Here is a 27,891-nt window from a genome sequence, read left to right on the forward strand (position 1 = left end):
GCAGGTGGTAGGTGGGTTTGTCGTTGGGGACAAAAGCATAAGACAAAGAATAAGTTCTTCAAATATCTATTTTATCACGGGTAGCTGATGGTTGGCGTTTGCTTGGGAAACGAGAAGGTGCCTTGGATAAAAAAAAAATGTCGAACAGACCGGTGGCCTCGCGAGGGCGGAGAAATTACGTCTTTGAAAACTTAATCATTCCTAGTGAAAAACTTTCGTGTTCTGTTGCTCATTCCTCGCGCTATAATTTGGCTCCTCCATTCTCGGGCTTTAACCACGTTACCTCAGCGTCCTTACAATCCCGGGGAAGCTTCCGGCGTTCCGAAAATAACTGACACAAGGTGTACGCGCGGGAAAAAGTCCCTATATATGGCTCGTCATTGGCACGCGCGGGGAACTGAGAAGGGAATGGAAAATCTCCAATTTGGTATGTCTTGATTTAAAAAAGTTCGGCCGGCCAGCGGATATCGTCTTTGCCGACAAAGAGTGCCTCACGCTCGGACGACGGTGGTAAGAAAGTTGAAATTGCTCGGGAAAATGCCTTCCCGCTAAGGAGACAAAAGCTGGCCTTTTTCAGGACGTGAAAGGCCGCCTAAAGTGCTCGCCTGGCACGAGAAATGTAGTTCCTCCCTACTTTTCTTGCCTTCTTTTTTTTTTGTCCTTCCTGCCTTTGTATAAAATTTGGCTCGAAGGAGCCGACACAAAGCTCCGTAAGAAACTCAACCTTCTACGTGCATGAGCGACTTTTGGGTCTCAGTAATATATTCGGTCAAGACGTAATAATTTGTTATTAAAAGATCGCAGAGAAATAAGATGCGTATGGAATAGCGTAGGGGGAGGGAGATGGTTGATTTCCCAACTAAAACACTGTCCCCAGGAACACTAAAAATATCCCGTTTTATTGCCGAACAATAGCGGTGACAATAGACTAGGATGCATTGGAGACCAGGCGAAATCTTCGCAGGAGTGATGGTGACTCTTCTTTGTTATGGGCGGCTGTACGAATTATCGCGCGTATGTATAAGCCGTAAAATTTCACAATTGACCGTATAAAAGTCTCCTGTATTTTACCGTACGCGCGTGTCTAAAGAACGTTTTCATCGGGGTCTCCTTTTGTACACGGCTATAGATATGCAGGTCACGAAGCACATTCTCCGTCATTAAACACGTACATTATCAAAAGAAGAATCCAGATGCCACGGAGCCGAGGTTAAGTTAAAACAAAGGAAAATATTCTTTTACTGACGTTTGCACTCCGGGAAACAATGATTGCGATGCAACAAAACGAAACTATAGGAAACGAATACTTTTTTTTTCCACCAAAAATCAAATCTGTCAGCCGGTCCGCTCAGTGCCCTTGCACGTTCAAGCTTTCTTCAGGGTCCTCTAAAGACAACGAAATGTTGGTTGCGCCAGCAACATCCTTCTTAGTCGAAAGCGACAAAAAGACAAAAGGTACACACTAAGCTGGGTAACCCCTAATAGAGGTGCATATTTTGGAATTTTTGTAACTTATAATTTAACGGTACAAAAGTGACCAATATCATAGTAACATTTATATAAGTATACACGTAAGAGTTACTTTGTTATAGGTTACTTTGCAGCTTTCAGCATGTATACCTTTATATAAATCACATCTATCGCCGTCCAAGGCCACACACCTGGAAGGTGTCATGACGGTTCACAACTTTTTAACCTTGTTAGAGGCATATCTTAACAGCACATTCACATCATTTGACAAGCGCCTGTATGTGCAGAAAAAGGGTATTTGTATTGGTTCGTGCCTCGCCCCTATCCTCTGTAATATATTCGTAGCACAGATAGACCAGGCACTGGAGCGTGTTTTTATCCTCTTTTAGTGTTGAAGGTTTTTAGATATGTAGATGATTTTTTAATTGTTTTTAGCAAACGGGGTTCTGTGACGCAACCTGACGTGGTGAAATGTGTTTTAGACGATTTTAAGCGCCTTGGAAAAGGCCTGACTTTTACTCATGAGTTGCCGCATGATGGTGCCATCCAGTTCTTAGACCTGAATATTAAGGTGTTGCAGGGGCATGTGTGTTGGTCCTTTTCACCTCGGTTTCGAAAAGAACTGCTACCGTATGACTCGGCACACTCTAAGTTAGTTAAGCGGGCCATTGCCAGTTTCTGCCTGGAATCTGCCTTGAGGAAATCGTGGGCACACATGATGCAGTCGAGTTTTGAACATCAGGTGAAGCAACTTTTGTCGGCTGGCTTCCCTCTGTCGGTCGTGAATGCGGTGGCCGAAACCCTCCTTCAAAAAATTCCCCCGCATTTCCCCGAGGGGGAGAATGTGAAAGTGCGAATGCACGGTTGTCGGCCCGCTTGCGGCGCTTGCGCTCGGCCCCCGCAGCCCACCGCCTCGCCGCCTTCTCTTCCATCTCTTCCATCGGGTTTGTAGTATCACGTGTACACCACGCAGTTATCAAGCCGCTATAACGCCGCTGAGTCGCCAACGCACGCCGCTGACGACGTAGTTTGAATGCGTTAAAGATATAAGGCGCGTCACTAACGCTGATATCACGTCGCGTCCGTGGCTTGGTCGGTAGAGCGTCGCGCTGCGGCCGCAAAGTCCTCGGATCGAAACCTGGCGCCGGATGCTGTTTCTTTTTTAAATATAGAGGAGCACTGCGGACGCCGACGCCGCCGCCGCCGCCGCCGGCGGTGGATGGTTTGGGGTCGCTTATAAAGTGCACGCACTTAAAAAGTGAAGGGTAGTAAGCCAAGGACTAAAGCGCAGCTAAGAAATGACAAGCAGCCTGAAGTGGTGTCGTACCTACACAATGTGTCGCATAACCTAAAAAAGGTCGCGACGAGGTACGGTGTCCCTGTCGTTTTTTCTGATCCGAGTAAGCCCGGCCAACTTTGCTCTCGCATTGCTACTACTAGCAAAAAGAGAGCCTGCGAAAAACGACATGAGAAGCCGTTCGTTGATTGCGCCGTACACTCTAAGCTGGGTAACCCTTAATAGAGGTATACATTTTCGAATTTTTGTAACCTATAATTTATAAGGTACAAATGTAACCTATATCTTCGTAACCTTTATATACGTATACACGTAAGGGTTACGGAGTTATGGGTTACTTTGCAGCTTTCAGCATGTATACCTTTATATAAGTTACATCTACCGCCGTCCAAGGCCACACAAATTGGAAGGTGTGATGTTGCGCGCCAGGCACGCTTTCGCCGGCGCCGCTGTGGCGACACCCCCAAGGCGCCTTTCCCGCGTGGTAAACAAACATTGCGTTAGTGGAAGATATCTGCGACCATGCTGTCCATTGCGCCGTCTAAACTTTTGCGTCGGGTGTCTTTTCTTCGTCCCTTGAATAAACTGCCGGCCACACGGCTGGGGCTAAAAGAGAAATTACTTTTATAATTCCTAAAACAGCAGTGCCAAAAAGCTTGAAAATGTTCTCTTAATATATATGCATTGCATTACCTGTTCGATAATCGTTACCCAGGTTGTCACCCAAAAATCTTCGTGAGTATTGGCAACGCTGAAGTCCTATAAACAGGCATAACTAAATTTGATGTTTGCATCAGCTTTGTGCCGTTTAAGAAACCGGTATCAAACATGCATGATAGGTCTTTTGCTAAATTGAGCTTTAGTTAAACAACATTAGGCTTTAGTGAAACCAAGCTTGAGTGGAAAGATGCACTTGATAGCATACTTCAAAAGGACGCCAAAGTTATGATAACATAGCCTTAAGCCAAAAATTCTTGTCTGACAACCTAGGCCATGATTATCAAAAGAGAATTGCAGTACATGAACACATATTTGCGCATTTAACAGGAGCACATTTCCAGAAGTTTCGCATCGGTAGTTTTGAACATTCACATTTATTATTATGAAACACCTGTGGGCTATTTATTAAAAAGCAAAGCTGCGAACCACCCCAACGTTATTATCGTTCCTTAATGAGTATTGGACGAGTGCGGACTCCTGGGCGAATTGGTGTTTCCTATATTGATTTAGACTTCCAGGTAAAATTCGGTTTATTCATATATCCTTATTTAACCTATTTAATAAATGTTGCGTGAACAGCTTCACAAACATGGCCAAATATACAAATTCTTTACCTCAATATTTGCACGGATGTATGCAAAGCATTCCGAATTGTTTGGATACTGCCATTGAACAATTTCAGACGAATTCGAGTTTGAGCTACATTTATAAGGTGGTTCTCAGGGGTGCACTTTCCCAGTACAGTGTTGTTGTCATGGTTCCCCACAGAAAAAACGCAGAATGTGGGAAAGTAGAAAGAACATTTATTACAAATTCACTTTTTCATACAAAGCAGTGTTTATGGCTATGTTCCCTACATTCTCCGTTTCACTCAGTCTAATATTACACTTGGAATTCACTCGCCTTTACGAATCCATCTTTACACTTCCCTCTTAGGTTCCTCTTTACAGTTCCACCTTAGTTGTGATTCCCACGCCAAATTATCGTTTTTTATGCAGCACTAACAAGTTTCTAGGCCGATTGCAATCTGTCTTTTGGACAAACTTTAAATGGTATCTATAATTTCCTGCACGAAAAAAGGCGCTTGGAAAAATTCAGAGATAAGCTTCGCAATTTACGTAGTACACAAGCAGGCACAAAATCAGGGCACGCTGAAGATTTTCCGCGGTCATCTTGTTCCCTGCTGCCGCAGATGGGGGTATATATGTGAGGGGCCGTCACTTGGATTTCCCCACCTTGAAGAGCCATCTACAGAAAATTTCAGAAAAAGAACAAAATCCAGTGCAACCATAAGCCCCTCACACCAAACCACAGGCATGTGAAGTACGAAAAATATATTGCACGAAAATGAAGACGGAGACCAGAGAATGAAATGAAAGGCCACACCAGAGGAGTGATTTACGGCCTTTCCTAATAATTTCACATCATTTCAGTAATCGTTACACAGAGCGATTTGGCCGCATTGTTCAGAACAACGCGAAGCCACTATAATCATACCGGCCAACCTTCCCGAATTTTAATCGTGCCGTGTTCCAGTTTATCTCGCGAAATGTTTCTGCATGCTCACCCAGAACAGGCAGAAACTTTGGGCTAAAACTGACATACATTTGCAAAAGAGAAAACAAAAACGTTTCCGCGCCTTCATGTGGAATCACTAGTAGACGCAACAGAGCGAACGTCGCACTAAACCCAGGAAACGTGCTTTCACGATGCTGACGCCACCTGCGTCACATTTTTGGCTGTACTTAAACATCCTCCCCCCCCCCCCCCCCCTTGTACTGGCAGTTTCATTTTGAACAAGGATCCCACGTGGAAGCCGAAACGTTTTTCATTTAAGTAAAGTGTTCTTATCGGTGGTTTCTTCCTCGGCTATCAGTAAAAAGGAATCGCCAACTTACATTTTTTCTTCGTCCAGATGTGTTGTGGGAAAGGATACATCTAGAACTTGCACCGATCTTCAAGTGGCATTCCCAGGAGGTCTGTACCTGTAATGACTCGAATGGTTATTTGGGTTAAAATTTAATAGGCTTTAGAGCTGGGCAGTTGGTATACATTCATAATGAAAGAACACTTCAAACTTGACAAGACGAAAAAAAGAACACAGCACAAGCACTCACTAACAACTGGAGATTTCTTACAGAGCTATTTTAGAAAAAGAGTTCTTGTTGGCTCTGCAAAACCACGCATCTTATAGAATAGCTAGAGTTGCTGAAAAACTACAAAGCTCCATGCTGAGGAAATCGTTATGTGAATTCATAACGTTCATGTAGTAACGAACTGATAGAAAGAGTCACTAAACATGAGGCAATATAAGATACGAAATATAACATCATAACACTTGAAGAAAGGCCTCGCATTTTTACAAGTGAATCATACTTTTGTCTGTGCAGGCCTGGGTGCCATCTTTACAAAGAATATTTGAATGAATGTGTTTTAGTTATTGCATTTTCATACCGTTGTTTCCGCTGAAATCAGACTTCATTTCAACTTGTGTCATACGCAGGGGAGTCATGGTTGTCAGCTCAAGGAACACTGCCTGCAAGAAAAAACAGTAGTGCTAATCAGTCATAGCATAGCCAGATGCAACCACACTTTTTGAACAGCCAGGATCCGATGGGGGTGCAGAACCCATTTTTACACCTGCACCTGTCTCTGTGTAATTCGTCACAATTTCTGTATCATCAAAAAACAACAATCAAGCAGCCTGCATGCTGGCTCATACATACCACCATTCTGTAAAGTCGCTTTACTGCACTACACTAGGATCACGCGAGACAATCATTTGCCCTGCAATACCACGCGAATAAATAAACGACTGATTTGTGCGAATGAGAATAATAAACCACTTAACATGGTGTAAATGACCCGCTGTCTCAAAATGTCTAACACCAAATTTACCCACTCAAGGAAAAGAATGAAAAAAATGAGGAGTGTTGTACATACGAAAACGTTTTATAGTGCCGTAAGGCAAACTTTCACAAAAAAGAGGCTTGTGCTGGACAAAAGTGAGTTTAGAAATTTCGGGCAGCATTAAGTGGACTACTTTTCTGTAGCACACACCTTGTGTTTATCCGGATATATTACTACAAGACCAATAAACTAGACACCATTCCGAATATATGCAGCGAGAAAAATGAACATTTCCCGACGGCTGAAACAAAATGATAATACCCAGAGAATAGCGCGATAATATAAGACTTTAATGGGAAAAAATTCAATTATTCAAACAGAGCTACCTGACAATTACATGGGCCAATAACTCGTCAAGTGCGCCCGATGCAGCGAACAGCGTAAACAAAACGCTCAACACATGACGAAGGCGCGCGCAGAGCAGAAAGCAGGTCACGGGCGCCGTTATCTGTGCTTTCCCGATCGTCCGCTCTAGTCTGACGCAACGAACGCAAGCCCGTGAGTTCATTCAATTGCCGTCGCGGACGTCCAGCGAAGCAACCAGTCAGGTAACGAAAATCCCTCTCGAATGCTGCAATTTCAAATTGAAAAGTCCCCAGCCAAAAGATACATCCAATGAAAGCACGAAAACCGTTAAGGGAATATACTCACCGAGTTCGCTTTCACTGGCGCCGGGGCATTGGTCCAACATGCGAACTTGATGCTGGTCGTAGAAGAACGGGCCGTGAAGCGCTGCCAGTCACAAATGGCTCGCCGCAGCCTCCGCGACTCACGCCGACAAATGAGTCTTGTAACAGCAATCCTCGCTTCATCGTAGGGGTATCACAGCGGTTAAAAGGCTCGAGTGGCGCGAAAACGCGGCCACCGGGCCTGCCGGCGCCGCCATTTCTCTATATCCCGTCATGCAACGGAGAAATCAACGGCCGCCGGGAGAGAAGGCGCGACGAGCATCTCTTAGAGGTTACAGGGCGTTTTATAGGTTACAACGTAGAGGTTACATGTCAGATTTTGTTGATGTAACCTATAAATCATTATTGTAACCTATAAATCGCTTTTAACCTCACGCTTGTAACCCTTAGAACGGACTGGGATAAAGAAAACATCAAAATGAATCCGTTGTAACCTTTATTTTATAGGTTACTTCCGTTTAGAAGTTACATTATGGGTTACCAGGATTAGAGTGTAGGGGTGGTTTACGAAATCCCCATCACCTGTGGAAAGTCCTACATCGGCCAAACTGGGAGATGTTTGAACGACCGCCTAAGGGAGCATGCGCAAAATTTAAAATCTAATAATGGCACACATTTAACAGGGCATTGCGGTTCCTGCACAAAGTGTGAGCTACGATTTTCTGAGACAAAGATACTGGGAAAAGAGCAGATTTCAGAAGGCCCGAGAATTGCTCGAGGCGCATCGTATCAGATTGAAGGGAAGTGACTGCGTCAGTGACACTTCGGTGATATTGTACAAAGACGAGGGGCGGTTTTTACATAAATTCTTGCGTTGACGCTGTGGGCATCTCTATTGCGCATGTCGGGATTTGTGTATATATGTACTTTGCGGTCGTTGCTATTAAACTGTTGGAAGTGTAGCGCCTGTCCGTGTCTTCTTTCTTGTGTGTTGTGTATTTGCGCCACTCAGTATGTTTTTAGACCTCAACCAACACGCCCAGCAACACGTTCTCTAAAGCATCCGCCTGCCCCCTTCGTACAGGCAGTTTCATTTTGGACAAGGATTCCAAGTGGAAGCCGAAAAGTTTTTCATTTCAGTAAGTGTTCTGATCGGTGGTTTCTTCCTCGGCTATTAGTAAAAAGGAATCGCCAACTTACATTTTTTCTTCGTCCAGATGCGTTGTGGGAGTGGATCCATCAAGAACTTGCACCGATCTTCAAGTGGTATTTCCAGGGTGCCTGTACCTGTAATGACCCGAAGGGCTACTTGGGTTAAAATGCAATACGCTTGACAGCTAGGCAGTTGGTATACATTCACAATGAAAGAACATCGCTAACTTGACAAGACTAAGAAAAGAACACAACGCAAACACTAACAACTGGAGCTTTATTAGAGAGCTCTTTTTGGTTTTAAGCTATTTTCGAAAAAACAACTCATTTCTTGATTGCTCATACATACCACCATTCTGTAAAGTCGCATTACTCCGTTACACTTGGAACACGCAAAACAATTTGCCCTACAATGCCACGCGAATAAATAAACGGCTGATTTGCGCAAATGGAATAATGAACCCACTTAACATGGGGAAACTGTCACAAAATGACTAATACCAAATTTACGCACTGAACAAAAAAAATGACAAAAAGGAATTGTTGTACATATGAAAACTTTCTATTATGCCGTAAGGCAATCTTTCGCAAAAAAAAAGAGGCTTGTGCTAGACAAAAGTGAGTTTAAAAATTTCGGGCAGCATTTAGTGGGCTACTTTTCTGCAGCACACACCTTATGGTTAACCGGATATATTCCTATAATACCAATAAACCAGACACCATTTCGAAGATATGCAGCGAGAAAAATGAACATTCCCAGACTCCTGAAACAAAATGATAATACCCACAGAATATCGCCATATTACAAGAGTTTAATGGGAAAAAATTCAATTATTCAAACACAGCTACCTGACAATTACATGGGCCAAAATTACGCCCACCTCCCCTCGCGGGAACCCTGGTGTGATGCAACGCTTCTCATGGGGGGTTCCATTGGCGTTTTCCATCGTATTGATTACGCTTATAGCATGGATTCTCACGCGAAGGGGAGGTGGGCGGACGACCGTCGACTGAGACCGCCGGAGCCCGGCATGCCGCTGTATATTCACATCGCCCGAAGGAGAGGAGAGCGCGGAGAGAGAGAGTACTGCACATGCGCAGCGCGCGCAGCGCCGAGCGCAGCGCCGCCCACCGGCGCCTAGCAACGGAGTGAGAGCGTGCTGCGCCAACCCGCAGCTGTTTGGGAGAGAGTGTTCGCTATCGGAGAGAGGAGAGGAGAAGAGGCGCAGCTGAGCGGACAACGCCGGACAACGCCGGACAGACAAGCATCTGTTATAGGTTACCGGGCGTTTTATAGGTAACAACGTAAAGGTTACAAATCAGATTGTGTTGAAGTAACCTATAAATCGTGGACGTAACCCTTTCACCGCTTTTAACTTCACGCCTGTAACCCTTGAAATGGACTGGGATAAAGAAAATATAAAATTAGCTCCATTGTAACCTTTATGCTATAGGTTATTTCCGTTTAGATATTACATTATGGGTTACCAGGATTAGAGTGTAGTGTGTATTATCCCGGCAACCGCGAGAATTGCCTCAGAAATTTCTCGCGGTAGTCGCCTCTCACTGGCTAAGCACGCTATGCGGAGATTCAATGCGATAAATATTCCCAACACGGCCCCGTTTGCAGCTGTTCCTGTAGCGCTGTGATGTAGTAGTTGGTTTTAAACGAAGGCTCACGTTCGAATCCGACAATGTGATTTTTTTATTTTTCAGAATTTTATGGTCATCGTGATTGTGTTATACTTTTTTTACTCTGGTTTTTACTATATCAACAGATCGACGCACGGGACTTCTAGAATGGGTTGAATTACGTTTAATATAGGGTGTGTTCTGTGTCGTTCGGCTGGGTTAGATTAGGTTTGTTGCAGTTGGGCTGGATTTGGGATGGTTATAACGCGTTTGGTTAGGTTACGCTAGGTTCTGTAAGGTTATGTTATGTTAGGTTACGCTGGGACGTAATATTATTCACTAAATTTTAGGCCAGCCAGCTTTTATGGAAACTTCCCTGAGAATTTCCTGAAGGCGATTCTCACGGCTGCCCTGAGATTAGACGCAGCCAAAACGAAAGCGCGTCGGCGACGAGGCAATTCCCATTTGATTGAGAATTCGGAAACGCGCTGGCAGCACGTCCTCATTGGCTGCGACGCGTCTTGTGGTTCCACAACAACGACGCCATTGTTGTTAAGGGACAAGCAACACTGCTGGCGGCGCAACGGACACGCTCTTCCTGTTCCATCCCCATTCGGCCACTCACCGCTCCCTCCCCCCTGCTGCTTTCACTACCCCCGACTCGAAGCATACACTACTCTAACGTGGCCTAACCACCTTCGCAGCGTAAGCGGCGCCGATTTGTCTTAAAGCGAAGCTTTTAGCCTCTCGCTGATGTCGTATGTAGTACAAACAAAACGCACTGTAGGAAAGCCAACCTTTTCTGATGCTGATTATGGTCACGGGTGAAATGGAAAAACATTAACACGCTTCCCGTGGCAAAAATCGAACCTGGGTCTCTGGCATTATGAATCGGACGTCTATCCGATGGCGCCATTCCAGAATGGCCGACGAAGTTTGGATTTAGAGAGGGGTGCATGGACGTGCAAAGTTCGCAGGAAATGCACCCGTCCGTCTTACGACGACGATGCTTGAACGCTAGGCAAAGCCACGGAATGCCCGTTACCATACACATAAGGGAGGAGTCACGTTACATCCATACTAATCATCATAAATAAACAGGGTTCGCTCGTTTCTCGATTGGTTCTTTTGGTGTTCGGCTTGATATCGGAAAGCTCCGCGTACCTCCACAATTGTTGATTCGGCAGAGGGTTGGTTGATTTTAAACTTGAGATCATTAACAGTCTCGAACCCCTATCACCGACGTTGCGTCCTAATTCAGACAATTTCAAGTATTGGACCCGGTAATCTCCTCCTGCTGTTGGCCCAACTCGAAGCGCGTGTTGCGCAGGCGGTGTGTGCTCCGAAAGCTTGACGGTGGAGTGGCGTGGAGACGGGTCCGTTGACGATGCTCGACATCTCTCAAGGAGTGGATCGACCAACAAGTAGACGGGAGGATAGGCGGGCTTCCAGGACAGGACCTTCATTCCACAGCGACCGAGGCTCCCATTAAGACGATAGAGAAATGAAAGCGAAAGCGCCCAAGAAAGCCGAAAAGGTAAGAATCAGCCGTGAAGAAGAAATGCAGTAATCGGCGACGCTACGCGATAAACCCATGGCGCGGCATGCGGAGCACGTCGCGATTGTAGCCGACACCAGCGGATGCATTGCTGAATGCTAGGCGGCGCGCGATCGCATTCGAGGCACGCCCGTGCCTCACTCCCAAACTCAGCGGTAACCTGAAAGATTTACGAAGCCTTCTCCTATGCGCGCAGCCAGAAGGAAGACGACCTCCTTTACGTGGTTCCTAGCATTCCCACCTTGGGCGACGGGGCTCCCCTGGCGGAGCGGGTGCAGCGGTGGACAGGGGAAAAGAGTGCGAAGGTGAAACGCTCGCTAACTAAGGGAAAAACGGGCGGATGCACCAATCCGGTTATTGTATGCCTTCGCTATGTTCCAACGGTAAGAGCTCAGCCAGGTGAATGGTTTGTGGCAATGCTCCCGTGGTAACTGGAGCAGCTTTACGGCTTATCGCTGTTCTTTTAGAACTTATTATTCTGTTATTATACGGCGGAGGGCAAAACATTTTCGCAGAGCTAATAATGGGGGGCGAAAGGTTGCATTGTCCGCAGTTTAAAGATAAGCACGATGCGGAAACCGGCTGCAGTGCCATGGAAACCATCCCATTGAAATATATGGGGAGTAACTTTTGGCAAGGAATTACGAAAAAAAACTCCCCCCACCTCCCCGAAGGGGATCGTGCGGAAATGCGAATGCATTGGGTGCACCGATGAGTGCGCTGCGAGTAATTATTATTAATGGCGTTAATCGCTATCAAGGCGCCAGTCGGCAAGCAGTCACGGAGAGAGGCGCGCGCTCCACTGCATTTATATATATTTTTCCGAGCGCAGCGAGCGGAGAGAGGGTACGCGGAGAGGAGAGAGAGATCCGCGCAAACACGCCAGCCCGCGCGCGAGCTCTGTCTCCTCTCCACTCACTCTCCGCTACTCCGCCCGAGCTCCGCGATGCGAGCGCCCTCCCACGCCCGCGCGCGCTCCTCCTCTCCCCTTGCCCTCCTCTACTGCCGCCTGAACTACCACCTGGCTCCGGTTGCTAGGCGCGCCACAGCTGTTGCTAGGGGTGAGGAGGAGCGAGGAGAGATAACACCTGCGTGCGGACGCCGGCACAGACCGCACGACAACCCCCGACTAAGAAATGCATTCGCATTTAAAAAAATGAAGTAAGCTCACACTAACGCGTAAGACATGAAGGTTACCAAGCTGAACGCTACCTTTACGACCACCACAAACGTTTAAGCCCAGGATTGCAGCCGATTTGCTTCTTCTTCGCTGCCGCAACGACCTTTACTCCATCATTGTTGCGATAAGTGTGAGCTTCCTTCATTTTTTTTCGAACTGATAACCATTGCACATCACCTTGGAGGGGCGTGCGATATGATGTGCCTTTCTTGTTCCTAGCCTAGAACTGCTCCACGTGCGGATGTGTGCCTTTCTTCGACAAAACAGTTGTAGTAAAAAAATGCTCTGACCGTATTGCACGAGAGATCATAGAAGCTGAACTGATTAACAAGTTGGGACTGGCATGTGTCAGCGCGCCGCCGGTAGCTCTGTCAGAGAAGGAATTAAACTTCCTACGCATGCGCCGCTGATAAACAAGCAGTATAGCGTGCCTACTGCGCATATATGTGAGTGTATTTCTTTCAATAATCTGTTGGTCCCAGTGCTCGTGTGTGTCTAGTTCTCCCTTGTGTCCGCGTGCAAGCTGCGCTGTGGTCCGCTATCATGTTGAACCAACAAGCCAAAATAGTCACTTTAGTGCAAATCGTTTATTATGGTTATTTTACGCATTATTACTTTTGCGCATAATTTCCGAAACAATTTCTCCAGTAAATATTTGTTAATTATTCTTCCCCGATGCTTTTATTTTATTCATTTTCTCACAGATTTGAACTAAATCTTCGTTTAAGTATTTTCCTGAGTAGCAACGTTCTTGCTCACAAAAGTACAGAATGCCAATTTCAGTGGTATCAGCGAGCCGGGATCAGAGTCACCCGGCACCACTCACTAGCGCCGCTCACCACTCGCGAGATGTGAGTGATCAGTGCACGCAAACTGCCGAGTGGTGAGTGGCGAGCGTAGCTCAGCCTGGTGAGTAGTGAGCCGGGTTTACCGCAAGTGGCGCTCACACTCACTCGCACTCGCAATTACGAAACGATGGTGAGGCTCACTGACCCCTCACTGGTGAGTGGGTTATGTCTGAGAACACTCCTGAGTGAGCCTGTCGCACTGTATATATATATATATTATTTCGCAATAACACAGATTAACTAGCACATGCTTTCCTTTTAAATGCGAATGCATTTATTAGCCGGGGGTTGTCTTGCTCCGTTGGCCGGCGTGCGCCTGCATTCCTCCAGCGCGAGCGCACGTGAGCGCGCGCCTCGTAGTTCTGCCTTCGTCGTCGTCGTCGTCGTCGTAAATGCGAATGCATTTCTTAGTCGGGGGCTCGAGACGCCGTTGCCGCGCAGCTGGACGCGGCTATGGAAAGTGTGCGCGTGCGCTCCAAACCCTCTGACCCCATAGTCTTGGTTGGCGACTTCAACGTTGACGTGCGCAAGAAGAGTGGCGAGTGGCTGGTCGAGTACATGCAGACCAGGCACTCTATGCATTGTCTCTCTGCCGGCTTCGACACGTGCCCCACTACCATTCACGGGAGTTGCATTGATCTGGTCTTTACGCGAAACTGTGACGCGCGTATGCTTCTCAAAGACCATTTGACCGTGCACTTTAGCGATCACAAGGCAGTGATTGTGGCCGTCGGGTACAACGATAACACAAACAGGAGCTGATGAATAAATGATTACGTTCACACTCTCGTCATTAATTACGCCATTACTCGCAACACACTCATCGGTGCACCCAATGCATTCGCATTTCTGCACGATTCCCTTCGGGGAGGTGCGGGGGAATTTTTTTAACTTTCGTGAGCAGCCATTCCAAACACCTGAACTGGCAATCTTCGAGGTCGCGTTTCTGCCTGTTTTGGAGATGGTGCTTTCGGTTGATGCGCTGTCCTAATACCTTTTCCAGGTTATTCCGGGGCCACGCACGGCACCGGTGTTTGTTTGGGTGTCATTTTTAATGCTTTCCATAACATTTGATTTTCGGAGTTTGCACGGAACTCACTCTCTGTGCTAAAAAAATCAGATCATTAATATAAGTGCTTAGCGTATTTCTGACGTTCGACGCCCAGCTCAATACAAACACAGCACTTGTAAACAAGTGCGGTGAAGCAAGGAACCTCAAGCATTTCTACACTACAATGGTAGCAACGCTTCGTTCGCATTTATATATTGAGCCTCTTTTATAACAACTCTAGACGACCTTCATCCATGTTGTTATACAAAAATAACCACCCTAATAAGACAATGCAGTTCATCACCGCGAACTAGTTCTAACCAGCGATAATACATTTCGTTAAGGTCGCTGCGTAAGGTGTACCGACTCAGATGTTCTACCGCGAGAGTCACGAATCCCCGTCATACGTCCGACATACGCGGACCTCCAAATCTCCCGCTAATATGCGACTGGCAACCCCGACCAACTGCCACTGAAGCTTCATGCCATACATTATGCTCTAAAAGCCGTATAGTAACTCAGTATGCTACTTAATTTGGTCTTGTACATGTGAAATCAGAGGGGATGTTCTATAAATCAGAACACTTGCATGTGAAAAACATATAAACACCGAAATATTCTAATTACTTACAGCACTTCCTAAAAACCAGTCGACTCGATGCTTTCCCCAACAAAGCTTGCTTGGGTGTGAGAGTTGCGTAACTAACATTAATCAATTCCGGCACTGCCGCTAGAAGCAGCAAGCGTCAACTAATCACACTGGAACAGAGGCGTCCGGCACTTTTCAGCGGGAAATGCGGGCGTTAGTAGCCGTGTTCAGGCGGCATCTGCTGCCATGGCGTGCAACATGACGTAATTTAAATGCTAAATGGGGCAGCCTATAGCCTTAGAGACACCGAATAAACGTTTATTAAAATAAAAGCAGCAGTGCTGTCATTATCCTAGCCCTAGGCATTTCCCTCGGTGATTGCTCTCTTCAATACCCCAAGAGATGCAAACGCTCACTCGCTGCTCCAATCATATTTTAGGTCAATAGCCTACGCGTAAGGCGACATTCAGGCTGCCCTCAGGGATCGCCATCGGCAAAGCCAGCTCAGCTACCGTTTTTTTTTTTCTTCTAAAGCCAAGGAAACACGAAAGGACTTCAGCGCCGCTGCCAGCTCACTGCCCTTTCTGCCCGCGGAAACATGGCCGCCGACGGGTTTTCCCGGCTTCACCTCCATGCATTTCCGGCTATGGGAGACCCCTAGTCCAGTTTTATACAACCTCCTTAATAAAAACGAAGTATCCCGCAGAACAAAAAAAAAAATGGAGTGGTGATAAATAAATAACATACAGCGCGCAATTATACCCTTGATTAATTATCCTCGTTCTTTTTATAGTTTCATTCGTTGTAAAAAATGCCCTTAAGGTAAGGGTGGAAGCACCGCCAAAGGCACCACCAAGGAAACAAAAGACCAGTCACGGGCATCTCCTTTTGTGCACCTAAGCCTAAAAATGTAAAAACAAAATGGCATAAAAAATGCAACGAAAATGAACTTGGCAACCGCATAAAGAATCGTCCTTACAGACGACGTTTTCAGCAAGAACTGATGGAAATTAAGTGCGCCCATTTCGAGCGCGCTCGCGGCCCTGGAGATCCACCGTATGCGTTCCGCGAAAGCTTATACACAAAACGTAGAGAGCTCTCTCGTCTGTGTGCAAAACAATTAAAATCTGCATATATTTTTTGCTTCGTAAATACTCTTCTCGGCCCTGCCGTGCTGGATGATCTCATTATTAATTTTCATCCTTCCCTCCACACGGCATGAAAATTAGAAGCACTTTTGGCGGCAGGGCGTGGAGTTCCACGCAGCGCGCCGTCGTTGAGTCGTAAAAAGAGCCGAAGAGAAAAAAAAAATCATGCCGAGTTCCAAAGGTCACCACATCAAAAGATATAACGCCTGGATTCACGTAACGTCCCTGCCTTTTTAAAACAGCTTTTGCTCCCTTACGAATCTTCGTAAACCCAGAAATGGCATCACGTTCGGAACTATTCAGCCAATGCGCTGAATTACATGAGCAAAAGCGAGCTGGAGAGTCACAGGCCTTGTCCCTAGGAGGCTCTTCTAGCAAGGTCGGCAAATGAAGAGTTCTCATGCGGGGCCGGCTACCCAGTGGCGCCGATGGGATTAAGCGCTTCACGTACGGGCAAAGCCGACGTTAAACTGGCCGTTGCGCGGTCGCTGAATTCCGGAGCCCGCAATTATACCCCGATGCAGGCGGGAACGTGGCGCACGTCATTCCTAACTGGTTAATAACTTGCAACCCATTGCATCGAGCGGAATCATATTATTAACTGCTACAGCCGTATATCGTCCACATTTCCGCGTGGGTGACGGCCTACCTCGTCATCAGCCAACGTTCAGGCACTGCACTACACTGTGTGGCTCTGCTCATCACAGCAGAGCCACATCGCAGCTTTTCGCAAATTGGGCTCCTGCCGGAAGTACCTTCATTGAAAAGGCTTTAAAAATAGGGCCTTAAGCTCCCCTAATTAAAGGATACTAAAATGGCCGAACGGTATCGAATATTAATTTCATAAGAAGAAAGGGACCTTTACTGATGGCTGTGTTAAAATTATACATGCCGCCATGAAGAGGCTTTTTCCGGGATTACTTCCATTTGCTCGTATACATTGGCGGAGTGAAGAATCCAAGATGACAGCAAAAGCCTCCTACAGTAGAATGAGCACAAAACTCGAACGAAAGTTGCGGCCCTTAAGCCGGTGTCAATTTAGGGTGCATAAGGAAGGGGGGGGGGGGGGGGTTAAATGTTATTAGAGCCGAAAAATGAACAGACGGGAAAACTTGGTGGCCTCTTCTCCTTCAAAAGGCCTTGGGCAAATGCAACTGCTAGGGCCTGATTGGCCAGGTATTCCAGTCTATTTAAAAAAAATTCCCCCGCACCTCCCCGAAGGGAATCGTGCAGAAATGCGAATGCATTGGGTGCACCGATGAGTGTGTTGCGAGTAATGGCGTAATTAATGACGAGAGTGTGAACGTAATCATTTATTCATCAGCTCCTGTTTGTGTTATCGTTGTACCTGACGGCCACAATCACTGCCTTGTGATCGCTAAAGTGCACGGTCAAAGGGTCTTTGAGAAGCATACGCGCGTCACAGTTTCGCGTAAAGATCAGATCAATGCAACTCCCGTGAATGGTAGTGGGGCACGTGTCGTAGCCGGCAGAGAGACAATGCATAGGGTGCCTGGTCTGCATGTACTCGACCAGCCACTCGCCACTCTTCTTGCGCACGTCAACGTTGAAGTCGCCAACCAAGACTATGGGGTCAGAGGGTTTGGAGCGCACGCGCACACTTTCCATAGCCGCGTCCAGCTGCGCGGCAACGGCGTCTCGAGCCCCCGACTAAGAAATGCATTCGCATTTACGACGACGACGACGACGAAGGCAGAACTACGAGGCGCGCGCTCACGTGCGCTCGCGCTGGAGGAATGCAGGCGCACGCCGGCCAACTGAGCAAGACAACCCCCGGCTAATAAATGCATTGGCATTTAAAACTAAGACATCAAGAATTAGGTTTTCAGGAATGATATAACAAATCGTTGGAAAACAAGGCTTGAAGGGCTACTGCAGTGGTTTTAAAATTTGGTAAAAATCTATTTTTTACGATTAATACATTGGTGAATTTGTGCTTGAAAACATTTTTCCGGCATTTTTAGATAGGGTACAGCAATATTCATCGATGAAGGTGACCCTACGCCCCGCCACTGCTCCCTCCCAGACAAAGCGCGAGAAACCGAGAGGTTAGCGACCGGAAGTAACGTCATATTCGGAAGGCGGCAAGAGACGCGAACTGCCGCTTCGCGGTGTCCCAGTTTTGTGGGTGAAGTTCCGAATTAAGCAGTGGTGCAATCTACACCTTACTAATCTTTATTGTTTAGAGTTGTTTCCGCGGGGATTTTTATCCATAATGTAACGGTGTTTTTAGGAACTACCTAAAACGACTCTTAGGTACAAGACATTTCCTACCGGAGCGGCCGTGACTGCTTCGTTGCCTTCACGAGTAGTTCGGGCCGGCCGTGTCGTCGGGTGCTCTGGGCTTAATGCGCGAAGCTAAGGGCTCAAACAAATACGGATGTGCCCCGTGTTCCTGATCCAGTGTTATCTTTACAAAACTTATAGGTCCACAACGCTCTGGGTTTCCCCAACTTCTTGCTCGTTTTCCCGACAAACATCGTGGGCTGTGACGACAGCTTAGCTAAGTATGTAGATTTCGCGCATCGTTAACAAAAAATCAACAAAGTTGGAAAGCATGAATCGTTTCCCGCGCGCGGACGCGCTCCTCACATACGCTGGCCGGGCACGCCCATGCGGCCCACGAAGTGGTTCGAACCGCGCATGCCGCGGCAGCAACCGCTCGTCGTTTCTGTCCAGAATCAAAGCAATCGCGAAAAATAACGCAAACGTGCAATAGAGTGGATGCCAGTGTGGTGAAAAATTGTGCTAGAAATGGCCATCTGAGGTGATTTTGAAAGCAGTGAACAAATTTGTGCCACTATGAGAAGGGTACACTTCTCTAAGCCGACAGACCGCGGAGGCTGGTCAACGGTGTCAACTGCAGCTGCTCGAGCACGCGATGAAGCGAGGGGCCAAAGGATGGCGCTACCTGCGCGCAAGAATGAACACAGCACCGATCGCTAAATGGCAATCAACGTGAAAAGAAACTTCCAAGTGCGAGAAAGGGGAAGATAGTGTGCTGAAAAACTGTGTTAAGGATTCTCATTTGCAATTGTGGTGATAGCAGTGACTAAATAGCTGCCGCGATGCTAAGTCTGAAGTACCCAACCTCCGAGCTGTTGAAGACGCTCTTCTAAAACTCGTCGCACGCGAGAGTTGCGTTTGGGCTCCCCTAACATTTTGGGGGAAGGAACACAGGGGAAGGGGGGGGGACGTTCTTTTCCCTTATGCTAAAGATGCATATGTGCAGCAATGCGAGCTTAACGTGTTCCGCTGACCGACCTACTCATGCATAACCTAGTCATAAGCACGAGCTTAATCTAGTGTATACTACTTCCTACACCCAGTTAATTGCCTAACCATGCAGTTGCTAGTGGCCGAGCCTACGTACCGTACCGGGGGGTAGTAAGGTTCGAAAGGAGTCAGTAATTACGGCCCTTAGTACCCTTACGGCCCCTAGTACCTTACTTACAAGAGTGCAGAGCGGCTCCGGCAATTTCAAATAGGACGTCATCTACCGCAGGACAGTCGCGAAAGGCAGCCAGTTTTTGAGTGTGCCCCCGTGCAGGGGTCGTTTATTATGACAAAAAAAAAGTAGTTTGGGCACATTTACACATGAAGTGAACATGTTTTTTGAATTCAGGGTTAAAAAAAGTATAAAGTAGGGCTCCCAACAATTTTTTTGAAAGGCTGTTCAGCAGTCCTTAGAAGAAGAAGAGAGAAAAAAATGGCTCGAGCACACTGTCCTCTTTTTTACAACTTCTGAAGTTTTTGTGTGTGCACAGCCACTTCTATACAAGTCCAACACGCCAGCGCCTTTTAAGTTCACTCGAAATCAACAGGGGAGGCTTTTGTCTACAACTCGCCCATCTGCTGAGAATATTGCTATTAGCACTGGGGAGAACGTGAATGGGTGCTTCCACGTGGAAATCAAAGATATAGGAAATTTTCTCTGTGCCGCATGTTCTCAGGAAACCGCATCCCTTACCCCCCTCACCACACAATTTACGAGCCGTGGGCGGGCCAGCTAGCCAGCATTGACCCTCAGTCCAGCGTAGCGTGGTGGATAGTGCTTGGGCAGCCAGCGAGGAACAGGGCTTCCCGGAATAACGGAGACCTCCACCGGGCGGGCACAGTACCATCAGCGCCTGAAGCTTGTCGAAATAAAGTTCACTCACTCACTCACTCACTCACTCACTCACTCACTCACTCACTCACTCACTCACTCACTCACTCACTCACTCACTCACTCACTCACTCACTCACTCACTAACTCACTCACTCACTCACTCACTCACTCACTCACTCACTCACTCACTCACTCACTCACTCACTCACTCACTCACTCACTCACTCACTCACTCACTCACTCACTCACTCACTCACTCACTCACTCACTCACTCACTCACTCACTCACATTTTAAGAACTAAAGATTAGTGTTGTTCCCATTTCCCTACCATTTTCTCTTTTTTTGCGCCTAGTGGGCAGGGCCCCTAAACATCAGGAGTGCGTCCGGCCATTCCATCAGTTCTCGTTAAAGCAATGCGAACACTTGCAAATTCAGGTTTGTGCCCAACAATTTATTTCAGGGCATGGCCCATGCGACTGCATGATCCGTAACTTATTCTGTACCTTGGTGAGATGAGTGTGGGGCTTGAAAACGATCAAGTCCCAGTCATTGTTTCACCTAAGCCTTTGCTCGCTGCAAGCCTGCTTTCCTTGCGATTTCCTTTAGAACAGCACTGTGATAGGAGGAGGCCAAAAAAAGCATAACACCACAGCTGAAGAAGCTGGCATAACCAACTAAGGTAGATTGTCGGGTAAGTTGGCATAGCCCTCGCCGTTGTATCCGGCTCCGTATACATTACCTTTATTACTGACTTGCAGCAAGCCTGCTGCAACATTCTACGTGGACGCATCTCGCTTCCCGCCATACGGATACTCATATCAGTCAACCCCCGCTTCGACCGCTTGGTTACCCCAGGCCACATGTCCTATGAAGTGGCTGACGTCGCTGCCCGCGCCATTCCAGAGTGGGTGGTTTCCTCAGGGTCAGTGCCCACGGCTCAGTCATTTCCTCATCTGCCTCTTCCATCACGCTTCCATGACATCATCCACAACTATCACAACCTTTGCCTAACCATGCCCCCAACCTACCTTCAACTAATGAATGAAGAAGCGCTTCCCCTGCGTAGCTTACAAATACCTGCTACAACGCCTGCATCCTCCACTCAAATCTCCCCTACCCCATACGTACCCCTTCAAATATCACCTCTGCCCCTGTCCGAGAACCGCATACCTACCACAAGGGGTCGCATCCAAACATACCCTGTTTCTCACCCATGTATTCAACCCTTCTCTCCCCAGCAAAGGGAAGGCCTGCTGACTAGCTCTGACCACGCTGACCAGATCGCACTCTGGACACCGGTTCCGGGATGCAGTCAAGGCCTACCTGCCTGCCTGCCTAGGCTGCCTAGGCTGCCTGCCTGCCTGCCTGCCTGCCTGCCTGCCTCTCTCTCTGTCTCTCTCTCTCCACCCTCTGGAGCTAACAGTGCGTCGTCCCACCCAGCTGATGTTCTCAAAGTGATTTATTTATTATGAGGTTTTAACGCTCCGATCACACAGGTGATGATGGGCGCTGTACTAGAGGGCTCCGGAATAATTTTGACCGCCAGGGGTTCTTTAACGTGTGCCGAAATCTCGAACACACTGGCGTTTTCGCTTTTCGCCTCCATCATAAAAGCGGCCGACTGCGTCCGGAAACCCGACGTCGTCCAATTGACGAGGAGAAATTTGCAAAGAGAATACCTCTGTGTGCACTTTTCTCGTTCCAAATTACTCGTCCATCTGTCCGAAGATCTCCGAAGAAGGCCTACTGATTCTGTACTTTCAATTGCTAAAGTGATTGGAGGCTAGTAGTAAATTCCTTCAATACCTCGACATACAAAACAGTGCTACAGTCATGCCCTCGGAGAATATCAAGATATTTTAGAAGAAATATTGGCGTCGTTGTTCTTTGAAGTTCTAGGGCTATTCATCATGAACGAAAGTGGCGGAAGTCTTCCAGTGAAACATTTATGAGGGACGCAATGTGACTGCCAGCGACCAGCGATGCCTGTAAATGGACGGCCATTATGGGTGCCTATGCAATTCCTTCACCGAGTTCCTCATAATGCAGTGTATTCGCTCACGCTTTATAGAGGCCTAAATAATTGTTTACAGAACTGGACTTTATAGACATTTTCGTTTAAGTTCCACTTCTGGTGAGGTTTATGTTCCAGCTATTCCGTGGCGCGTCGTCAGAGACATTCCATACGAGTGCCATATTTTTACTTGGGCCCAAGATGAAATGAGCTTATCGAAGTTGCGTCTAAAAAGTTACTATAAAAATTCTGCAGAACTTCACCGAATTATATACTAATGCGTAGCATTCTTATGCCGCTTGTCTTGACTGCGAGTTCTTGCAGTCAAATTTCTTGGTTTTTCTAAATCGTGTCTGGCCAATTATCCATTTGCGCTATTATAGCAATTTCAACAGGAATATTCGCAAAATCTGCATTACTGTGGAAATGCAGGTACATATGCGGTTTGCCATTTTCCGAGTTTTTTATAATTTTGTTAATTTTGTTATTTATTATTCTTCCGAAATTTCGTTCAACCAATTATCTTCACTTACGCTGTTATAATGACTACACGTGCAACTTTCCAGAAATCTGCATTATTTGCGGAAATGCAGGTCGCTCCACGGTTCGCCATTTTCCGTAATTATTTATTATTTTTCCTTTTTTTTCGTTTTTCAAAATTTTGTTCAACCAATTATCTGCATTTAGCTATTATAACGACTACAGGTAAAACTTTCGCGAAATTTGATATATTCTGGAAATGTCATTTGTAGTATTTTGCCATTTTCCGTACTATTAAAATAGTTATCATATTTTTTAGTTTTTCAAAATTTTGTCCGACAAATTATATCCATTTACGGTATTATAATGATTACTTTTGGCACTTTCGCGAAATCTGCATCATTGTGGAAATGCCCTGCGTTATACGTTTTGCAATTTTTTGTAACTTTTAATAGTTTTCTTATTTTTTAGTTTTTCCAAATTTCGTCCGCCCAATTATCTTCATATACGCTATTATAGCGATTATATTTGGAACTTTCCCTTAATTTGCATTATTGTGAAAATGCAGGGCGTTACACTGTTCGGAAGTTTCTGTCATTGTTCTATAATTTTCTTATTTTTTTGTTTTCAAAATGTCATTCGACCAATTTTCTCCATTTACGCTATTATAACGATTACAGGTGAAACATTCGCGAAAGCTGCATTGTTCTGGAAATGCAGGTCGTTACATGTTTCGCCATTTCCCGTACTTTTTTATTTTCTTGTAATTTTTTTTTTTTTTTCAAAATTTCCTGCGACCAGTTATCTCCATTCACGCTATTGTAGCGATTGCAGGTGGAACTTCTGCAATATTTACATTTTTGCGGAAATTCATGGCGTTAAACGCTATTGGCTCTGGCGGTACTCGACAAGAAATGCTACGCCGTAATAACAGTGTTATAGTAATCTCTTGCATTCTATTTAACGATATCACGTAAGCGTTCGTGCAGTTGGCTTTCTCTCACTATGAATACGCTTGCAGCGAAGCACGCTTTACAGGCTCTCGGCTCAAACGTGCATCAGAGCGAAACTCGGTGGGTATCGTATTTGAAGCTATCGTCGTTGAAGCATATTCAGGCATTTTCAGGTGAAGCGAATACACAGTTATTCTCCATATCGCATTCCAGGTGCGGAGCTCCAAATGTTAAAGCAAAAAACTCCCACCTCCCCTAGCGGGAACCCCTGTGTAGATGCGACGCATAGGCGGAGCGGCGAAGGAACCGCGTTTTATAGTGCGCATAACGTTGAGGGGACTGCGTAAGCCGGTCCCAGTCGATGACGACGTTGGCGTACTTGTAAAGCGGCGTGGACTCTAGGTGTTTGAGCCAAGCGTGGATGTTGCTTCGCCGGAGAACGGCACACCGGTTATATGCGCAGCGCGCCCGAAGGAGAGGAAACCGCGGAAGAGAGAGTACTGCACATGCGCCGGCCCCAGCGCGTCTGCCACGGCTATGACGCAACACAATCCAACACAATCCACTTTAATCCAATCCAATCCAAATCAAATCCAATCCAATCCGAGCCAAGTCAAGCCAAGCCAATCCAATCCAATCCACTCCAATCGAATCCAATCCAATGCCCCTCGTGAAAGAGTGTTCGCTATCGGAGAGGAGAGGGGGTGAGCGGCAGAGAGTGCAGCTGGCGCGGCGAGAAGAATGGGGGAGGGGTGGACAACGCCGCCGCCGACGACGACGACAACGACGACGACGCCGGAGGGACAAGGCGAGTGAATCAGATGCTCTGCATCTAAAATCTGCTCGTGCGACATCCGATTCAGTGTGAGGAGCGTTGTAATAATCACCGACATTACCAGCTAGGCTACGCGATTGCACGCCTTAAATCACTATTACCCACGCGCGCTTCCAACGCTTTCCACGACATGCGTGATCGTAATATTATTGGCCGCCACGACACTTTGATGCACAAAATCCGGGATATTATTTCCGCTTCCACCTCGCTTGGTTGTTCTTTCCGGTAAGGAAGGGAGGGTGCTATGCGGAGCAGCGCCAACTATTTAGCATGCAAGCATCACAGAGGGGTGCGTCTAAGTATTATTGACCGCAAGCATTGTGTCCGTTCGCATATAAGTTTACACGTGTGCTACTCATGGCAAGTGCTAGGACTCTATTGGCCGCGAGGGTTACCACTGGTGAGGATGGTGCTCCCATCCTTTTGACGTGTCTTATATAATCCCCGTTTCTATCTTTCTGCGCAGTTAGCCTGCAGCGCGTGGCACTTAGTTTAGGACGCGCTGTAAAAGTGTATTTTCGCGCGAGTTTTTGGCATATGAAGTCAATTCTCGCTGCATGAAGCGTAGTTTGGCTTCATGGGGACTTTATAACCGTATCAATTGGGGTGGGCTGCCCGCAAACAAGTTGAGCATGGTGGTGTGTGCGGACGTATGCGACCGAATCCGGTGTAGGCGCGTGCTGCGGCTTGCATCCACGATCAACAGCTACGACAATCGCTCAGCTAAATTTCGAGATTTCGCTTAGCGTTCGCAAGAAATGGATAAAGCAGGAAATCATGAATCGTTTACGGCTCGCAGAAACGCTTCGCACTCATGCACGCCGCACCTGCCCGCACAGCCCACGAAGCGGCTCGAACTGGCGCAGGTCGCGGCAGCAACACCTTGTCGCCGCTTTTTAAAACCACATTGGTTGCGGAAAAGAAGTTCCACATTCGCGAAAGTGGATATTAATTTGTTGAAAATTTGTGCCAGGTAGTTTCATCAGCTGTGATTTTCAAGGCGATGCTCAAATATCTGCCACGATCTACGCCGACCGACCGCGGAGGTCGGTCCCGGCAGCGTATTCCCAAACCATATCCCTTAGGAGCCCAGGCCGACCACACCCCCTAAGCAGGGGCACAGCCAAAGAGGTTAAAAAAATTGCAATTTTTTAACCTCCTTGGACGCAGCACCGTGACGTCTCTACCTATATGTGCGCGACTTCATGCGAGGTGGATTTTTTTCTTTTTTCCCCCTCCCCTCGTTTCGACTGCTTGGCAGGCGGCCGATGGTTTCGCTCCGTGGGCGGGGCTGGCCTGCAGCGCTGGGGAAGCTGACGCACATGTGGTAGAAGCTAACCTTTTGTACGTGAGCCCCTGATCTCTCCGCGCTCTTCTTGCGCACCTGCAAGTTGACGCTGACCTCCGATCGTGTTCCTAGATAAGCGCCCGACTCGGTGCTCGAAGTGCGCGCGCGCGGATGGACGCTTTCACGCGCATGTGGCAATTATACACGGTCCGGAAAGCAAACACCCTCATTGAAAGCTCATTCTACAGCACACAGAAGGGTATACAATTGAGTTGGGTGCTCTTTCACTATATACACGCCTCGAAACACGATTCGGTGCTGCAGATAAGGATTACAAGAAAGGCAGCCAATTACCCATGACTACATTTACAAACTGTCGTACTCTTGCGAAATATTAAAGCTGCATGAGTTGCTACATTTTGGCACTTTCATTAGCACTATTACATTGAATTTCGTTAACATTAACTTCATTGCATTATTCTTTATCAGGAACAGTGCCACTAAGGGAAACATTGACATTTTTTTAACAGCAATGGAAGGTGTGAATCGTTCTTGCAAGGGTGATACATTGATAAGAAAGACACCAGCTCAAACATACATTTACACTCGGTCATGAATTCTGCATAATTCGCACTGCTGGTCATAACAATTTAGGGAAACAATATCGAAAATATATACCAACCAAGGGCTAAGTAATAGTTGGATTGCAGAGCAACTGAAGTACTCGAGGAGTTTGGTATATGTCTTCTGTACAGGGCTATTGACCACAGTCTCTTCACTGAAGCCATCAGGCCGAGTTTGATATCAGTAATCATGCGTGCTACCACTCACGCTGTTGCCAATGTCGATTAGTTATTTTTAACAATTTGTGCTTCATGCACACAGAGATTTTGCTGCATAAGATACGTTATTTATAAATAGACAGCTCCAGCAGGATCCGAATGGCGCTGATGCCAACCCCTGTAATCGGGAAGGCACACCTAATCGTTACCACTTAATTTGGCTCTGTCCATTATTCGACCGTAATCGCCACCAGCTTTTAACTCTAGGTCCCGCCCCTGCGACTGAACAGGAACATGTTAGTCGGGTCCGTGACGATCCCACCGCACTAGAAGCAATTACCGAGTACGCCCTTGAAAACCCACTCTACAAATTGGTGTAGCAGCCTGGCCGACTTCCCCGTTCGGTATACAATGTGAACTGTCTGCAGCGTGCACTGCTTTCAGTGTAAACCGCATTGTCCACAGTGTGAACTGTACATATTAAGTGTGAACTGTGCGCTTTGCTGCCACTGACTGACTTTAATGTGTTCATTTTGCGATTAGGACCCCAAGACTGCAACTGTGTTCATTGTGCGAGTTGTGACCTTCCCCTTTTCTCATCATCCTTGCTCCCCCAGGGCCCCATGGCCTCTCATTTAATGCAGTGTTACACTCACTCAGATACGTATATTCTTTTCGCTGGGAATAATGAGTAGTTTCCCGTGAGCTTGAAGTCACGGTAGTCGCAGCAGAGATAAAACTAAGTAAAAAACTTATCTCCTTGGCGCACTATTTTCGCGATAGTGATCTCGGAGTCCAAATAACGGCAAAAATTGTCACTTTTAGAGATCCACTGATGGGTATAGATGAGGAGTTTGTGTCTGTTTCCTGCGAAGCATTTTTAGCTACCACATATATATATATTTCGGTAGTGTCTGGCCTTTTCATTCGCCAACATTGTGTCACAGCTCGTGCCTAAACTGTAAGCCACACACACGCGAAAAAGTATACAAATGTATAAACAAGAAATAGCAGGAATAAAAATATAAATAGTACAACACAAGTTGCCCACGGAGCGAAACCATCGGCCGCCCGCAAAGCAGCCGAAATGAGGGGAGGGGGAAAAAGAAAAAAAATCCACCTCGCATGAAGTCGCGCACATATAGGTAGAGACGTCACGGTGCTGCGTCCAAGGAGGTTAAAAAATTGCAATTTTTTAACCTCATTGGCTGCGCCCCTGCT

General features: G+C 46.8%; 1 long non-coding RNA gene across 1 annotated transcript; it reads right to left on the minus strand.

Annotated features, from left to right (window-relative positions):
• Positions 1-4,106: 4,106 nt before the first annotated feature.
• On the minus strand, positions 4,107-7,525 carry LOC144167691 (uncharacterized). The gene is made up of 4 exons (XR_013322092.1): positions 7,049-7,525; positions 5,942-6,023; positions 5,386-5,481; positions 4,107-4,735 (listed from the first exon to the last, which is right to left on the minus strand). It is a non-coding gene; the product is annotated as an uncharacterized LOC144167691 (long non-coding RNA).
• Positions 7,526-27,891: the final 20,366 nt, after the last annotated feature.

The sequence above is a fragment of the Haemaphysalis longicornis genome, unplaced genomic scaffold, assembly GCF_048455015.1.
Source record: "Haemaphysalis longicornis isolate Haplotype H1 unplaced genomic scaffold, Haemaphysalis longicornis Haplotype H1 scaffold_2, whole genome shotgun sequence".
Taxonomy (NCBI): Eukaryota; Metazoa; Arthropoda; class Arachnida; order Ixodida; family Ixodidae; genus Haemaphysalis; species Haemaphysalis longicornis.